Below are 16602 nucleotides of genomic sequence, written 5' to 3'. Positions count from 1 at the left end.
ACACACCTTACCCAATAGCCTCAGATAATGTAAAATATCTTGAGGTAACTCTAACCAAGCAAGTGAAAGACTTGTATGATTAAAAACTTCAAGTCTTTGAAGAAAGAAATTGAAGACGATATCAGAAGATGGAAAGATTTCCCATTCTCAAGGATTGGTAGGACTGATAGTTAAAATGACCATCCTACCAAAAACAATCTACAGAGTCAACGCAATCCACATAAAAATTCTAACACAATTCTGTTTTGGGATATTTGTTCACACATGAAACTCTAAGACATTGTTAATAAAATTAACCTTGGATCGGGGGCAGAGCCAGTGACTAGTTGATAGGAATTAGTCATAGAGAGTATGAAGGACCCAAGAATACGGATAGAGAGACACACAGGAAGGAGTAGGGAGGGACTTAGAGATAGGCAGTCTTTTTGGTTTGGGACAAATGGAGAGATGCTTCTCTTGCTGGGTCTCTAAAAGGAAGGTCAGCTGGTTCTTTTTGACTTCTCTGATTTAGCAAGTTATCACCCAAACATCTGACTCCAAGCTCTTTATTGGTAAATAGAATGATAGAGACTTAGTTAAATCATACATTTGGTGGCCGCAGCCGAACCAGTGCTGGTTGGACTGGAAATCCAGCCAGGCCACAGTCTGAGCTCCGAGGTGCTGACTGTTGGGCTGAAAGGCACTGATGGTAGTTAAAATAGCAGTAGATTCAGGTGTGGCAGCTAAGCTAACATTAAAACAACATTTGGCACCCAGTGTGCATCTGTTTACATTCCTTGTGAAAGAACTTTCCAATGGTATCTTTTAACAGGCTGGGAATTATTAAAAGTAGGCACTGTGAAGGCAAATTTTTCTCTATCCTGTTCTTGTAAAGGAATAGTTAAAAAAGAAAAACAGTCTTTTAAATCAATCACTATAGTAGACTATACTTGGTAATAAAGGAACAGGAATTCCAGGCTGTAAAGATCCCATTGGCTGGATCACCTTATTAATAGCTCTCAGATCTTCTCTTACCATTCTCCATTTTCTGTAGCTAGAGTTTTCCTGCCTGGCCCACAGTCAGGGCAAATCTCTCTCACCTGCCAGTCCCACAGCCACTCAGACCCGACCAAGTAAACACAGAGACTTATGTTGCTTTCAAACTGTATGGCCGTGGCAGGCTTCTTGCTAACTACAGCTCAAATTAATCCATTTCCTTTAATCTATACCTTGCCACATGGCTCGTGGCTTACCGGCATCTTCACAAGCTGTTTCTCATCATGGTGGCTGGCAGTGTCTCTCTGACTCAGCCTTCCACTTTCCAGCTTTATTCTCTTCCTTGCCCTGCCTATACTTCCTGCCTAGCCAATGGCCAATCAGTGTTTTATTGATTAATTAGCAACACATTTGCCATACATCCCACAGCACTTCCCCCTTTTTTTTTTTTCAAAAAGGAAGGTTTTAACCTTAACAAAGTAAAATTACATATAATTTGGGAATTTGGGCGTAGCTTCTCTTACTACTTCCTGCTGGAAGGGGGGCGCTGTATCTTATGGGGAAACAAAGAAAATTTTAGAATTATGAAATAGTCCATGAGGCTGTATCGTCTGAGCCAGATGCCTTCAAACCGTTCTGGATGTTGGATCATCTGGGCCATGGTGTCATCGGAGACCTTTCAGGGGGTCTTGGCTGGTCAAACCTGATGTATCTTAATCTGGAACAATTCCATAGCCTTTGGCTTTCTGTGGGAACAAAAGCAGAGACTCTTTTCCAAAGTAACATATCCTTACATTCAAATTTTGAAGTCAAGGTATCTTTAAAATATACATATTGGTTTAACTCAGCTTCCTTTACAATCAAATATCTCTCTGCAGTTAAGAATCCCAAAGACAACACAATCCAGATTCTCTGTGTAATATCCATTTTTACGTGGCTTATTTTTTATACTACCTTTACTGTCTCTTTAATGACTTTATTTTTTAAAACTATGTATTTGTTTCTATAACTCTATATATCACCTTTTTTGTCTCTTTCAAGCCTACGTATCTTTTACACACATTGTAAACTATTACATCTGAATCTGTCTTATTGTGAATCTCTTGCCTTAAACTGCAGCAGCTGTGGCTGCTGGCTCTGCCCACCTCAGCTTCCCAACATGGCTACGTTTACCACCAGCTCTGGGAGCTATAGTGGGTCTATTCTTTTATCCAAGCAGCATGTAGTCCAAAAACCTCTTTTTTTGTTTTGTACTGTCAAAGTCTAAATCCACCATGCAGCTTAATGTGCCACTTGCAGAGGCCTCATTCCTGCCATACTGCAGGTCGAGCACGCACACTAGGAACCCACCAGTAGCTCAAACTGGCAGCTGCCGCTCATTTGAGAGAGACAGTTAGGAACTGTTTTTAGCTCCATTTTAGAATCTTTTCTCAGGTTTTAGATGGAAACTCTTGCCACCACGTTGGACGCCATTTGTAGCTAGAGTTTTCCTGCCTGGCCCACAGTCAGGGCAAATCTCTCTCACCTGCCAGTCCCACAGCCACTCAGACCCGACCAAGTAAACACAGAGACTTATATTGCTTTCAAACTGTATGGCCGTGGCAGGCTTCTTGCTAACTACAGCTCAAATTAATCCATTTCCTTTAATCTATACCTTGCCACATGGCTCATGGCTTACCGGCATCTTCACAAGCTGTTTCTCATCGTGGTGGCTGGCAGTGTCTCTCTGACTCAGCCTTCCACTTTCCAGCTTTATTCTCTTCCTTGCCCTGCCTATACTTCCTGCCTAGCCAATGGCCAATCAGTGTTTTATTGATTAATTAGCAACACATTTGCCATACATCCCACAGCAATTTTCCACATTTCTTTTTAATGACAAATTAGGAGAATTCCAAGGACTGGTCGATTCTTCAATAGGTTGAGCATTTAGCTGCTGCTGTACCAGCTGTTCCAGTGCCTGTAACTTTTCTGATGTCAAAGGCCATTGTTCTACCCACACAGGTTTGTCAGTTAACCATTTTAAAGATAATGTTGTTGGTGACTTTGAAAGACCAACAGGTGTTGTGCTTGCTTAAGTACAACCTTAATGTGACTATTCTTGATATACTTCTTACTATTTTTCTCAGAAGTATTCTTTATTTTATGGTTTGCTTCTGAGATTGAAGGAATGTTAATCTGTTTTCCATTGCTGTAGCAAATCACATCCCCATAAATTCATTACTATGTTAGTATGCCTTTAATTTTCCTATCTGTCCTTCTGGCCCTGTACACTCTACCCATCTTGTACTTTGTTTTACCTGAGATAAAGCTCCAATTCCTTGAAGTTGAATATTAACCTCCTGAAGAGGCCAATTTGGATGCCAAGATTTTAGTGAAATTATTGTTTATTTGTATTTTTTAGTCTTGGTTTCTAAGCATTTATAGAAGTTTGCTAAAATACTTGTTTTTTGGTCTCTTCTGAAATTTTTGTCGTATCAACTGAAACTATTCTGTCCTTGATCACATCCAAAGCAATGTGGTTTCTAACAACAGGTATTAAGCCTTTTAATTGCTCTGTGGATGAGTTTCTCCAATGCTGACAGGGAATGATTGAACTGAATTTGATATTGGGGCCTACAGAAGGTCCCCTAAGGCATTTTCCCATGGGAAAGGTTACCTTGCCTGTCCCTTGTTGACCTGCATTCATTAGTTCAGTGCTGGCCTTTGCCACACCTTCTGCATATTCCAGAAGGCTGGGGTTTTCTGTTTGGATTATTTCTTGAAAAAACATTGTTTCTAGGAATGCCTTGCCTACAATCTCTTTTCAAATGACCTTGTTTACTACAATTATAACATCTGACATTTTTTTCTTAAAATTCTTAGAGATTACTACTCCTATTAAAGCAGCATCATAAGTGGGAGATCCAATATCAGTCATATTTCTAACCCATTTATCTTTTGGTGCTAATCTTGCCTTTAAAGGTTTAATCACCCTTTTGCATTCTGAATTAGCATTTTAAAAGCCAAAGATTCAGGTAATATTTGTCTGACTTCTGGATTTGATAGTATTCTATTTACAACTGAAAGCAATCTTTGCAAAAAATCAGTGAAGGCTTCTTTTGGGCCTTGTATAATTTTAATTGTAGCTAGAGTTTTCCTGCCTGGCCCACAGTCAAGGCAAATCTCTCTCACCTGCCAGTCCCACAGCCACTCAGACCCGACCAAGTAAACACAGAGACTTATATTGGTTACAAACTGTATGGCCGTGGCAGGCTTCTTGCTAACTGTTCTTACAGTTTAAATTAATTCATTTCCATAAATCTATCCCTTGCCACATGGCTCGTGGCTTACCAGGATCTTCACATGCAGCTTGTCATGGTGGCAGTTGGCAGTGTCTCTCTGACTCAGCCTTCCACTTCCCAGCTTTATTCTCCTCCTTGCCCCGCCTATACTTCCTGCCTAGCCAACGGCCAATCAGTGTTTTATTGATTAATCAGCAACACATTTGCCATACATCCCACATGTATGACTCAGACCTCTTACTTTATTCTTCAATCTTGTCCCAAGTTTTCAAAGCTGCTAAATGACATAGTGTCAAGGTGTGATCATCAAATTCAAACTGTCTTTGCAATTCAGCATAATTGTCTTCACCGAGAAACTGATCTTGGGTAATATGAGTACCTCTAGCCCTATTTCATTGTTCTATGGCCCTAGCTTCCTCTTTCCACCATGATTTCCATTGTAACTGAGGACCAGTTTCTGATATTGCTATGGCTAAATCTTTCCAGTCTTGGGGATAATTCTATTCTGAGTTTCCTATGAATTTAATATCTGCTTCATACAGAGTGAATGTATACCATATGAAATGACCACTTTCTTAAATCTCCTCAAATCTAATATTTCTATATGATTCTATTTAACTTCTGTATACTCGGGGGTGCCTATCATCTGTTGGCTATTCTTGTATAGTAACTGGATAAACTAAGGTTGGTTTTCTAATAACCTTGGGCTGCTCCTCTTCAGTTTCATCATGCAGGGGTGTGGTAGGTCCTTCTCTAACTATGTCCTAATCCTTTGCAAACAGTTCCACCAACCGGGGAATGAGCATTCAAATATATGAACCTAAGGGGGGGCATTTTTATTCAAACCATCAAAGGCGCACACATATACACTTAGATAATCACATAAATATACATACAGTTTAAAAATGTCAATAGAGATTTTTGAAAATGGACATAATATAAATACATTGTAATGTTATTGGCAATATAAAGACAGTTTATTGTCTTTAAAATATCAAAGCCTACTACAGGTAAATATTAAGAGAATTTGCAAAATAAATTATAAGCCCCAACTTAATTATCTGAAAAATCTCCTTGGAAAGGATGAAATGAAAAGTTAACCTCTTTTTAAATGGTTATTTTTTTATTTTAACGTGTGTGTGTGTGTGTGTGTGCGTGCGCGTGCAGATACCTGAAGAGGCTAGAAAAGGGTACTAGTTGTGAGCTGCCTGGTGTGGGGACTGGAAACCAAACTTTGATCCTCTGCAAGAACAGTAAGTGCTCTTAACCACTGAGAAATGTTTCTCTTCAGACTTTTCTAGATCTTCTTCCCACCAGCTGCAGAATTACTAGGAGTAGGCTGTCATTTGGGGTATGTGAGGTGGCTTTTGAAAAATAGGTATAGAGGGAGCCTAGTCTCTGCTATGGTTTGGATAAGTGACCCTCCCTCTACAGAGGACATTAGATAGCCAATGCTTGGTCCCTAGCCTATCATGCTACTGGAAGTCAATGAATGTAACCTCAAAGAAGTGGGCTCCCTAGGTAGGAGGTCATTGGAGGAGGATAATGTGATCCTGGTTCCTCCTCCCCAGTTCTCTCTTTGCTTCCCAGCTGCCACAAGTCCTGCAGCTCCCTCTTCCATAGCCTCCTGCCATGACAGCAGCCCTGCCTCAGGACCAAGAGCAATGGTGCCCACCAATCATGGTATGCAACTTCAAATATTGAGAGACTAACTTCTTTTTCTTTTTTTCTTTTTTTTTTTGGTTTTTCGAGACAGGGTTTCTCTGTGTAGCTTTGCACCTTTCCTGGAACCCTGGAACTCACTTGGTAGCCCAGGCTGGCCTCGAACTCACAGAGATCTGCCTGGCTCTGCTTCCTTAGTGCTGGGATTAAGGGCATGCGCCACCACCGCCTGGCGAGAGACTAACTTCTTTTGTTTTTTCAGGTTGGTTATATCAAGTATTTTGCTGTGATGACAGAATGCTGATTAACATAATTCCTAAGACTGCCTGAGCAAACTGGCCACAGACCATCTATGTGCAGACATTTCTACAAGGAAACAAAGTAAGTTTCAATCTTGTTGAAGCCTGACATCTTGGTTTTACTGTCCCTTGCTTCCAACCAAACCTTATTCTAACTAATATAAACAACAGTACCCACTGGATGATGAAACAAGAAAATTCCATCAAAATAATCTATTTGTTAAATACTTTCAATTATATGTCATCACAGAACTTACTTCAAATGTAACTTTTATGTGACTGTGATTACCCTTTGTGTAGAATAAAACATAATCCAAATAACTAGCAGATATAATTCTTCCTTCTTTACCTGTTATCTGAGACAAGAAAGAAATCTGTGTAATTTTCTGCTAGGTGGGGGTGCTTGTTCTGTGAATACCACCAATACAGTGTCTGTATGCACTGGGCCCTAACTATGAATCCAACTTTTTACTCTATACTTTGGTTTTTCTGAAGCATCTTCTTTTGATTACTATCAAAGCTGACATCCTAGTGGCCTAAGTCCCTAACACAGAAAAATAATTCCTTCTCCAGAAGATCAATTGTGGGAAAGTTGGTGCAGAGATAACTGGAGCTACTGGAGGTGTTGAACCCACATAAAGCATCAATGATTCTGTAGGAAAGCACTCATGCGGGTTTTATTATCCTTAAGTGAAAGCTTAAATGACCCAGTCCCTTGCTTCGGGATTCCCTGTCGACCCAAGAGCCTTCAGGTGGCAAGCAGATAGGTTGATTGACAGCTAGGTGGGGCACATCTCAGGGCAATGGTGAAGGCTCTAAGTGTGTATGAGGTGGAAGGAAAAAACTCTTTTTTTTTTTTTTAGAAGCAGCCAGGACACTTGCTTTTCTTTTGAAACTGTATCATATTAACATTTCATTCAAAATTAAAAAAGGAAAAAATACAGACCAAAATCAGCACCTCCGAGGGTGAAGAGCTATCTATAGTTCACACTTTACATGTAATTGTGTCTGAATTTTCAAAATCAATATTTTAAACTATTTTAATTTGACTCAATAAAATTATCTCACTAAACATTTCCAGAATCCTATATAAAGGGTAACATATATATGTGACAATTTGCCAAATAGAAAAGAGAGAGGCTGGCTTAATTGCCAGGGAGAAAGATTTTAGACCTTTAGGACCAGATAGAATTTAACTAGGGTTATGTTAAACCCTGAGCCATCTCTCCAATCCTTAGAGAAATGATGACTTTATTTCCCCAGGCCACTAGGGCCTTAGGAACAGTCAAAGCTTTGATGACATTGGATCCTAAATTCCCCCACTTGTCAGTTTGTCTGGCAGATATCATTCCTGTTCCAAGTTAATTAAATACACTTATAAAATGCATCAGAAACTGTGTGGTATACTATAGCCATAGCTTAGTGTGAGAGAAAGACCCACAAGTCACTAAAGTAACAACAATATAATATATTGTTCATTATTTAATCTAAGATATAAGGTACACTTACTGTCTTCTTTTAAAAAATAATTTATTTTACTTTATATACATAGATGTTTTACCTTCAAGTTTGTCTGTATGGGGGAATTAGATCCCCTGGAAGAATTCTAGACAGATGTGAGCTGCCATGTGGGTGCTGGGAATTGAACCCAGGTCCTCTGGAAGAGCAGCCAGTGCTCTTAACTGCTGAGCCATCTCTCCAATCCTTACTTAAGTGCCTTTAAAAATTAAACTCTGATAACCTTTCAAGTCTAAGATGTATATGATTCTAAATGTATCTAATTTTTTTTAAGGGTGTTAAAAAATACTGTAAGTGTTGGCATCCCTCTATGTTCTAACTCTTGGAAGGCTGAGGCAGGAGATCACTTGAGCACAGTAGTTTGAGACCAGCCTGGGCAACACAGCAAGACTCCGTCTTAAAATAAACAAGTGAATAAAATAAAAATTTGATAAACATAAGTATAATATAGGGGAGGTTGTGCTGTGGAATAGAAAGAAGGAATGTTCAAGTCCTTGGGAGAAAGCGGGCAGATACAGTGATGTGTTTAGGAATTAGGAGCCAGGAGCTGTAATAGACGGCACCGCAGTTAAGAGAACTGGCTGCTCTTTCCAAGGACCAGGTTCAGTTCCCAGCACCAACATGGCATGGTGACTCACAACTGTCTGTAACTCCAGCTCCAGGGAATCTGACACTCTCTTCTGGTCTCCATGGGCACCAAGCATGCACATGGTGCACAAACATACACGCAGGCAAATACTCATCCACCAAAAATAGCAAGAAAAAATTTTATTTAAAAAAGAATTTCAAGCCAGCCCACTTTAACAGGTGTGCCTCTACTTGAACTGCCAGAGTTTGCAACCTATACAGCAGGGACTACTTCTCATGTTTCTGGCTACCAGAGTGCAGCATGGAGGGCCCACAGAAATGGTCCCTGCTGGAGATCGCTTTTTTTCCCCCTTAGCTGACAGTTGTCTTCTTCCAGTGTCCTCACAGAAGGGACAGTCTTCCTTTTCTTATATGGCCATCATTCTTGCTGGACTAGGACCCCATCCTGGTGGCCTAATTTAACCTTACCTCCTGGACCCTAACTCCAAATACTCTCTTAGTGAGGACTAAGACCTCAACACATGTGGGGTTGGCAGGTCTCAGGACCCAGGGAAAGTCCCTGAATATTTTATTCTTTATCTGTAAAATAGGAGAATAGTAGGAGCTACCCCACAGAGCTGTTCATGGCAGGCTTAGTAGTGCTTAGGCCTAGGAACTGGTTAGTAAAATGTGGCTCTAACCAGCAGAGGTAACTAATGGCGGTACAAGTTGACTTGCAGATGAGTAGGTCTTCTCCAACTGGAGAAGGGAAGAAACAGTCCTGAAAATAGATTATATAAAGGCCCCAAAGCCAGAACATTCCTCTGAACACAGTGGTTCCATGGGACAATAGAAGGTACGAGGTGAAGTTAATTTTCCCTGTAGAATTTCAAACATTTCTGACACCATCTCCTGCATGTTCTTCTTGGTCTCTGAGTCCAGCACACACCAAGAGGCAGCTTGCTTCTCTCAGAATCAACTTGAAATCATGCAGCTGGCTCCCGACTCCATCATAAGATTGGCTGCTCTGAACAAGGGCTGGGTCCCTTGTCTTCTCCTTCTTTAGTCTGCTTCCCTACCCCAACACACACACACACACACACACACACACACACACACACACACACTCCTTTGCTACCAGGGCATCTTTTGTCCTAAATCCTTTGTTTAAGAGAGTTCATTACCATTATGATCGCTCAGTGTCTGTTTAGCTTTTCCAGGAGATGGCATGCAAATAAGAATCCAGGTGGCCTGACCTGACTCCCCAGAGTTCCTAGAGGAATAATACCCAGCTAAGACATTCATCAAAAATAAAATCTAGTGAGTGTGGTAGTCTGTTTTCTATTGCTGTGATAATAATCATTACCAAAAACAATTTGGGGAGGAAATGGTTTATTTTATCCTCCAGGTTAAAGTCCATCATCAAGGGAAGTCAGGGCAAAACGGCCACAGAGGAGTGCTACTTGCTGGCTTGCTCCTCATGGCTTGCTCAGCCTGCTTTCTTAGAGCACCCAGGACCACCAGCCCAGTGGTGGCACTGCCCACAGTGAACTGCACCCTCTCCCAAAAATCATTAATCAAGAAAATGCACCACAGGCTTGCCTTCATTCCAATCTGATGGAGGCGTTCTTAACCACGGTTCCAACTCTTCCCTGATGACTCTGGCTTGTGTCAAGTTGACAAAAACTAACCAGCACAAAAGTTTACCTGTCGCGTCCGCCTCGACCAGCAAGGATGACGCGACGCCAGACTCTTCTCTAAGCAGTTTATTCAGGAACCTTGAACAATCTTCTGACCCCGGGGATAGTCTTTTCTTCTTCTTCTCTCTCTCTCTCTCTCTCTCTCTCTCTCTCTCTCTCTCTCTCTCTCTCTCTCTCTCTCTCTCTCTCTCTCACTCTCACTCTCTCACTCTCCTCTCTCACTCTCACAGTCACCCTCACAATCACCCTCAAGAAAGCCAGCCCACGCCCTTTTATAGCCACTGGGCAAATCAACCCCGTGGTGCCACGTGGACAATGCCGCTAGGGTCAGACACATGCAAGCAAGCCAGATTAGGTCCAGGTGTGCAGAAGCAAGCCAGATCCTAGCCTTAGCCAAATAAGGAGCACCTGCCATCGGGAAGGCAGAAGCCAGACGCTGCACCATCTTTGAGGCACGGCCGTGCACGGCTCTCTACATTTACCTACCTTTGAAATCTGGAGAAGTTACTGTGCTTGCAAGGAGACCCCCAGGGGCCAGAGGCAACCCAGTTCAGTAGTTCACTGTTACGCTACACTGCATATGTTTCTCTTCCTAAAAGATTTTCCTTCTCAGTGTACCTTTTGTTGATTTAGTACCTTGTTACTCCTTATGAAAACAGTTAGCATTTTGAGTAAGAAACCTACCCAGTCTTTGGATTTTTGTTTTGAGACTGGCCTCAAACTTGTGATCCTCCTGTTTCGGTCTCTTGAGTATTGGGATTATAGGCCATGTGCCAACATGCCCATCCAGTCTTTGAGTCCATGTTGTCAATTGTCTCTACACGTTGCCTATTTGGAGCATGAGAGCTGTTAGTAGAGGATATGATGCTAATCCAAACTAGCACGGTTCATACTCTGAGTTTACAATCAGGTGGAGGAAGCAATGCAAAGAATAGAGACAGCTTAGGGAATGCTTCTCAGAGGAAATTCATGCTGTGTAGTGACTAAAAGGATAAGGAGAATTACCCAAGCAAAAGAATGAGAGGAGTAGTAATAAAATGAGTACAAACTATTTGCAGATGGTGTGTGGGTATGATTGAGTGAAACTGGCATCTCTCCCTCGCTCTCCAATCTCTGCTGTGTGGCTTCTTTCCACTGAACTTCCGCTCTTTTGTTAGAACAATCTTCCTATTGCTCCTTCTAGCACCTGTTCTACAGATATTTCCTCTATTAAGTTATGAGAACTCTTACAGGCCCCAGTGTCTCATACTCCCCTTGCAGACAATTAGTGACCTAAGACCTTTTGCTAGGCTCCACCTCTTGATGAGGACTAATCCTTTAACATTGGCCTTTGAGGGGGGGAGGGGGGAGAACAAGGGAATCAGTGGCTGATATGTAGAACTAAATTATATTGTAAAATAAAAAAAAAAAATGGCCTTTGGGGGAAAATTCTAGATACAAACAATAGCAATTGTAAGATTTCTCAGTCCTAGGGCAATAATTTAACATTACAGCCCAGAATACATGCATATTATTAAAGCATTAAATGGCCTGGTGCCAGATCTTTAAACCCAGATACACAGGACACTGAGGCAGGGGGATTGCAAGTTCAAATACTACCTGTTGATTAGAACAAGTTCAACATCAGCCTGGGAAACTTAGTGAGGCATCTGTTAAAAAGATGTTTTTTATGTTGTTTGTTTGTGTGTGTGTGTGTGTGTGTGTCCCTCCCCCTCCCTCTCCCCCTCCCCACACACACACACACACACACACACACACACACACACACACACACATGCTTGGAATATAGCCAAGGCAGAATGCTTGGTTAGCATGCTGGGGAGGTGAGACAAAACAAATAACTACCACAATCTTGTGTTTTTGGAAAGATTCCTCCTCCTCTTCCTTGTCCTGGTCTTCGCTGTCGTCCTCCTCTTCCTTTTATGACACAGGGTCCCTGGCTGGCCTATAATTCACTACGCAGACCAGGCTGGCCTTAAAGTCACAAAGATCTGCCTGTCACTGCCTCCAGAGTACTAGGATTAAAGACGTGTCACCACACCTGCCTAAATTATTCCTATTATATGTGATGAAGCAGGAATTTTATGTTTTATACTTCTTAAGGTGGAAATGCATTAATGAGTCACAAAATTAACTTACTGGGCCACAGTGAGCACCTTAAAAACAGAATCATCTGCTGGAAACAGAATGGAAAATTGTTGCTGGAGATTTTTTCTCCAGCTCCCGCCACCAAGTCCCGCCAGTCTCAGAGCCCACTTATAAAATAAACACACAGACTCTTACATTATTTAAACTGCTTGGCCATTAGCTCAGGCCTGTTATTGTCTAGCTCTTACTCTTATATTTAGCCCATTTCTATTAATCTTTACTTTGCCACATGGCTCATGGCTTACTGGTACCTTACATCTTCCTTGTCCTCATGGCGGCTGGCAGTGTCCCTCTCTCAGCCTTCCACTTCCCAGAATTCTTTTCCTTGTCCCGCCTATACTTCCTGCCTAGCCAATGGCCAATCAGTGATTTATTTACTGACCAATCAGCAACACACTTGACATACAGACCATTCCACAGCACTTCCCCTTTTCTTTTCTTAAAAAGGAAGGTTTTAACTTTAACATAGTAAAATTACATATAACAAAACAATTATCAAGCAAGAATTACAGTTACAGTATTAAAGAAGAGATCCTATCTATCTTATATTTGTAAGTTTAAGGTTTTATATCTAACTTATCTTTTATTATAACTAAGGAAAATTGTAAGTATCCAGTCTTTAACCACATCAAAGACCTCAGAAGGATATATTACTACCTGAGAAATGGAGAAGGATATAAGCAACTTTTAGGAGTCTTGTAGGGTAGACAGAGACAGCTGGCAGCCTGGACAGTCATTCAAAGTTCTCTTGTAAAGTTGGGGCATCTGTCTTCAGCCCACAGGCCTAGAGTCTCTTATTCACTTTTCTCTGTGTCTTGTAGAATGTCTGGCAGATTTCTCTGCAAAGCAGGAACCTGAAGGACCATTTTGTCAAGCAAAGTTCAGTGGTCACCTTTCTATGGGTCCTGCATGTCCAGTTGATCAAGCAGTCCAGGCAAGAACAGTTTCTTGCCCAAATGGCTATTTTTGTCAAGGTGAAGATAAACTCCATATGGAGTGTCTTCGATGCCCATCCTCCTCTCTGAAGTAAATCGGTGCTGTCAGGAGCAGACATGTCTCACTCTCCAAAAAGTCTAAACTTTTAAAACATTTTAAATGCCATATTCTGTAGGTCTTTGAAGTGTTTGAAGACTACCTATCTATCTGAAATATATCTATGTATACCTAGAAGACTTAACTAACATGGCTACAAATATTATCATAGATGACTAACTATTAATCTATTTTTTAATTATCCATTACAATTTTAAATGAGTTACATAAACATAATACTTCAAACAAGAATAGAAATATATATACAGTATAACAAAATTAAGTTTAAATTTGTATCAATAAACTAAAATCTATAGCAATGTAAAACATTTTAAACAAGTTGTTACTCTTTAAAAGTAGGTTCATTAATCTACCCTTTCATCCTATCATATCTAAACTATCCCCTTTTTTTCTTTAGAAAGAGATTGTATTTATAATCAACCTGATTTAAATAAAAATATTGTTTTTTCTCTGTCCCACACCAGAGGGCTCTTCTGATTTGGGACACAAGAATCTCTTAACCATTTTTTTTTCTTTGAGCAATATGTCTGGGTTTAGAGGGGGAGTGAGCCAATTCCATCTCTAAAGCCAGCTTGGTATATTTGGGAATTTGGGCGTAGCTTCTCTTACTACTTCCTGCTGGAGGGGGGCGCTGTATCTTCTGGAGACAGAAAGAAAATTTTAGGATCATGGAGTAGTCCGTGAGGCTGTATATCTGAGCCAGTTGACTTGAAACCATTCTGGATGTTGAATCATCTGGGCCATGGTGTCATTGGAGACCTTTCAGGGGGTCTTGGCTGGTCAAACCTGATGTATCTTAATCTGGAACAAATCCATAGTCTCTGGCTTTCTGTGGAAACAAGAGCAGAGACTCTTTTCCAAAGCAACATATCCTTATATCCAAATTTTGAAGTCAAGGTACCTTTAAAATATACATTTTGGCATAACTCAACAGCTTTTACAATCAAATGTTTTTCTGCAGTTACGAATATCAAAGAGAACATAATCCAGATTCTCTGTGTGGTAGCCATCTTTACGTGGCTTATTTTTTTATATTAGCTTGAGCCTATTGTTTTAAACTGTAGCCTTCTAAGCCTGAAACGGCACTGGCGCTGTGGCTGCTGGTTCCGCCCACTTCAGCTTCCCAACATGGCGGTAGTCCGTTTTCCGCCAGCTCTGGGAGCCATCAACTCTCAGAAACAGTGGGTCTATGCTTCTATCAAAGCAGCGTGTAGCGCAGAAACCTCTTTTTTTTTTTTTGTTTTTTTTTTTGTTTTGTTTTGTTTTGTGCTAGCAAAGGCTAAATTCACCACATAGCTTAATGTGCCATTCGCAGAGGCCTCATTCCCGCCATACAGCGGCAGGTCGAGCACGCACGCTAGGAACCCGCCAGTAGCTCAAACCGGCAGCTGCCGCTTATTTGAGAGAGACAATTAGGAAGCTGTTTTAGGTCCGTTTTAGAATCTTTTTTCTAAGTTTTTAGGTGGAAACTCTTGCCACCACGTTGGACGCCATTTGTTGCTGGAGATTTTTTCTCCAGCTCCCGCCACCAAGTCCCGCCAGTCTCAGAGCCCACTTATAAAATAAACACACAGACTCTTACATTATTTAAACTGCTTGGCCATTAGCTCAGGCCTGTTATTGTCTAGCTCTTACTCTTATATTTAGCCCATTTCTATTAATCTTTACTTTGCCACATGGCTCATGGCTTACTGGTACCTTACATCTTCCTTGTCCTCATGGCGGCTGGCAGTGTCCCTCTCTCAGCCTTCCACTTCCCAGAATTCTTTTCCTTGTCCCGCCTATACTTCCTGCCTAGCCAATGGCCAATCAGTGATTTATTTACTGACCAATCAGCAACACACTTGACATACAGACCATTCCACAGCAGAAAATTGTGAAGGTAGTGAAACACTGTGACCAGTCTTTTAAATTTTACATGTTTCCTGGGCTTTCTGTTTTGTTCTTTCTTGGACTGTGTGATTTTTTTCTTTTTCTTTTTTTTCACAAAACTATACAGGTCAGTGATTATTATGAGTGTGGGTTAGGAGTATGGTTTCAAGTTTTGCTTCTGCTACCTATAATGGTCTCCTACATCCCGCTTGCCCAGTAGGTAAGACGGGAATAATTACAGTACATACTCAGTTTCAAGGATTAAATGAGGTAATAGAGTGCTTGGCGTCTAACACCAAGGAAACATTAGCCACTGTATTTCTTTACTTTTAAAATTTCTCTCTAGTATTAGGTACTTTTTTTGCAAGGGTGGAGTGGGGCTCTACTCAGGTTGCTAAGTAGTGTATTGAAGTGAAAGACTCTGGGAAGTAGACTGCCAGGGGCAGCAGATATCAAAACGAAACAATCTCAAGGATAAAGCAACACCCCCAAGAGTGGAGTGCCTCACCGCTGCCAGTGCCGATCTCGGGAGGGGCAGATGTCTATTTCCTTAACGGCAGCTCTACCTGCAGCTCCTCCCTCTAATATGAACGCTTCCAGGGCTAGCTTCTCATTACTCTTTTAGACCAAATTCCAGTTCAGACAGAAGGTCCACCAAACCCTACTGTGCCTCTATGTGAGTATATTCTGTAAAGGCGAATGTATCCCACATTAAAAATATTTAACATATTTAGTGTGTACCTCTTAGCCGTTTCCTGCAAATTTCTATTTGACATTGAAGTTCCCTTCTCAGTCTTTTATCACATTCCCTTTCTTCTTGCACGAAGCAATACCAGTTTTTAAAAATATACTTGTGGGACTGGGGAGATGGCTCAGTGAGTAAAGCGCTTGCTGCATAAGGGTAAGGACCCGGGTTCAAATCTTAAGAATCCATGTAGAATTGGATTAGTGAATCCAATCTGTAATCCCAGTGCTCCTCTAGTGAGAAGGGAGGTGGAGCTAGGAAATCTCTGGAAGCTCCAGCTAATGTATATAACACAGCAACAAACACAGAGAACTTGCCTCAGACAAGGTGAAAGGCTAGGTAGGACCCACAGCTGAGGCTGTTCTCTGACTTCCATATGCATGCCATGGTACTCATAGGCCAGCACACACACACACACACACACACACACACACACACACACCCCTAAACACACATCCTACATATACAAACAAACTTGTGGCATTAGGAAAAAAAAATACTGAACAACCAAATGATCAAAGAATATTTTTATCATGCCCTATACTAAAAACATTTAACACATTTGGTACATAGTGTTTCTACTCTTAAAAAAAATTATGATGACATTTGCCTGTGGGAGAATCTGAGGCATTAGCTAGATCTCTTAAAAAAAAAATATCCTGTTTGGAGTAATGACATAGAAGACTTGTCAGCATGTGAATAATGAAAAGACAGTCTTACAATTGTTCTTAATGAAAAATAAGTACCAGTATTTGGAGATATGTGGAAGTTTTAAAAATTGT

The sequence above is a fragment of the Peromyscus eremicus genome, chromosome 5 (assembly GCF_949786415.1).
Source record: "Peromyscus eremicus chromosome 5, PerEre_H2_v1, whole genome shotgun sequence".
NCBI lineage: Eukaryota > Metazoa > Chordata > Mammalia > Rodentia > Cricetidae > Peromyscus > Peromyscus eremicus.
This window is presented reverse-complemented; position numbering follows the sequence as displayed.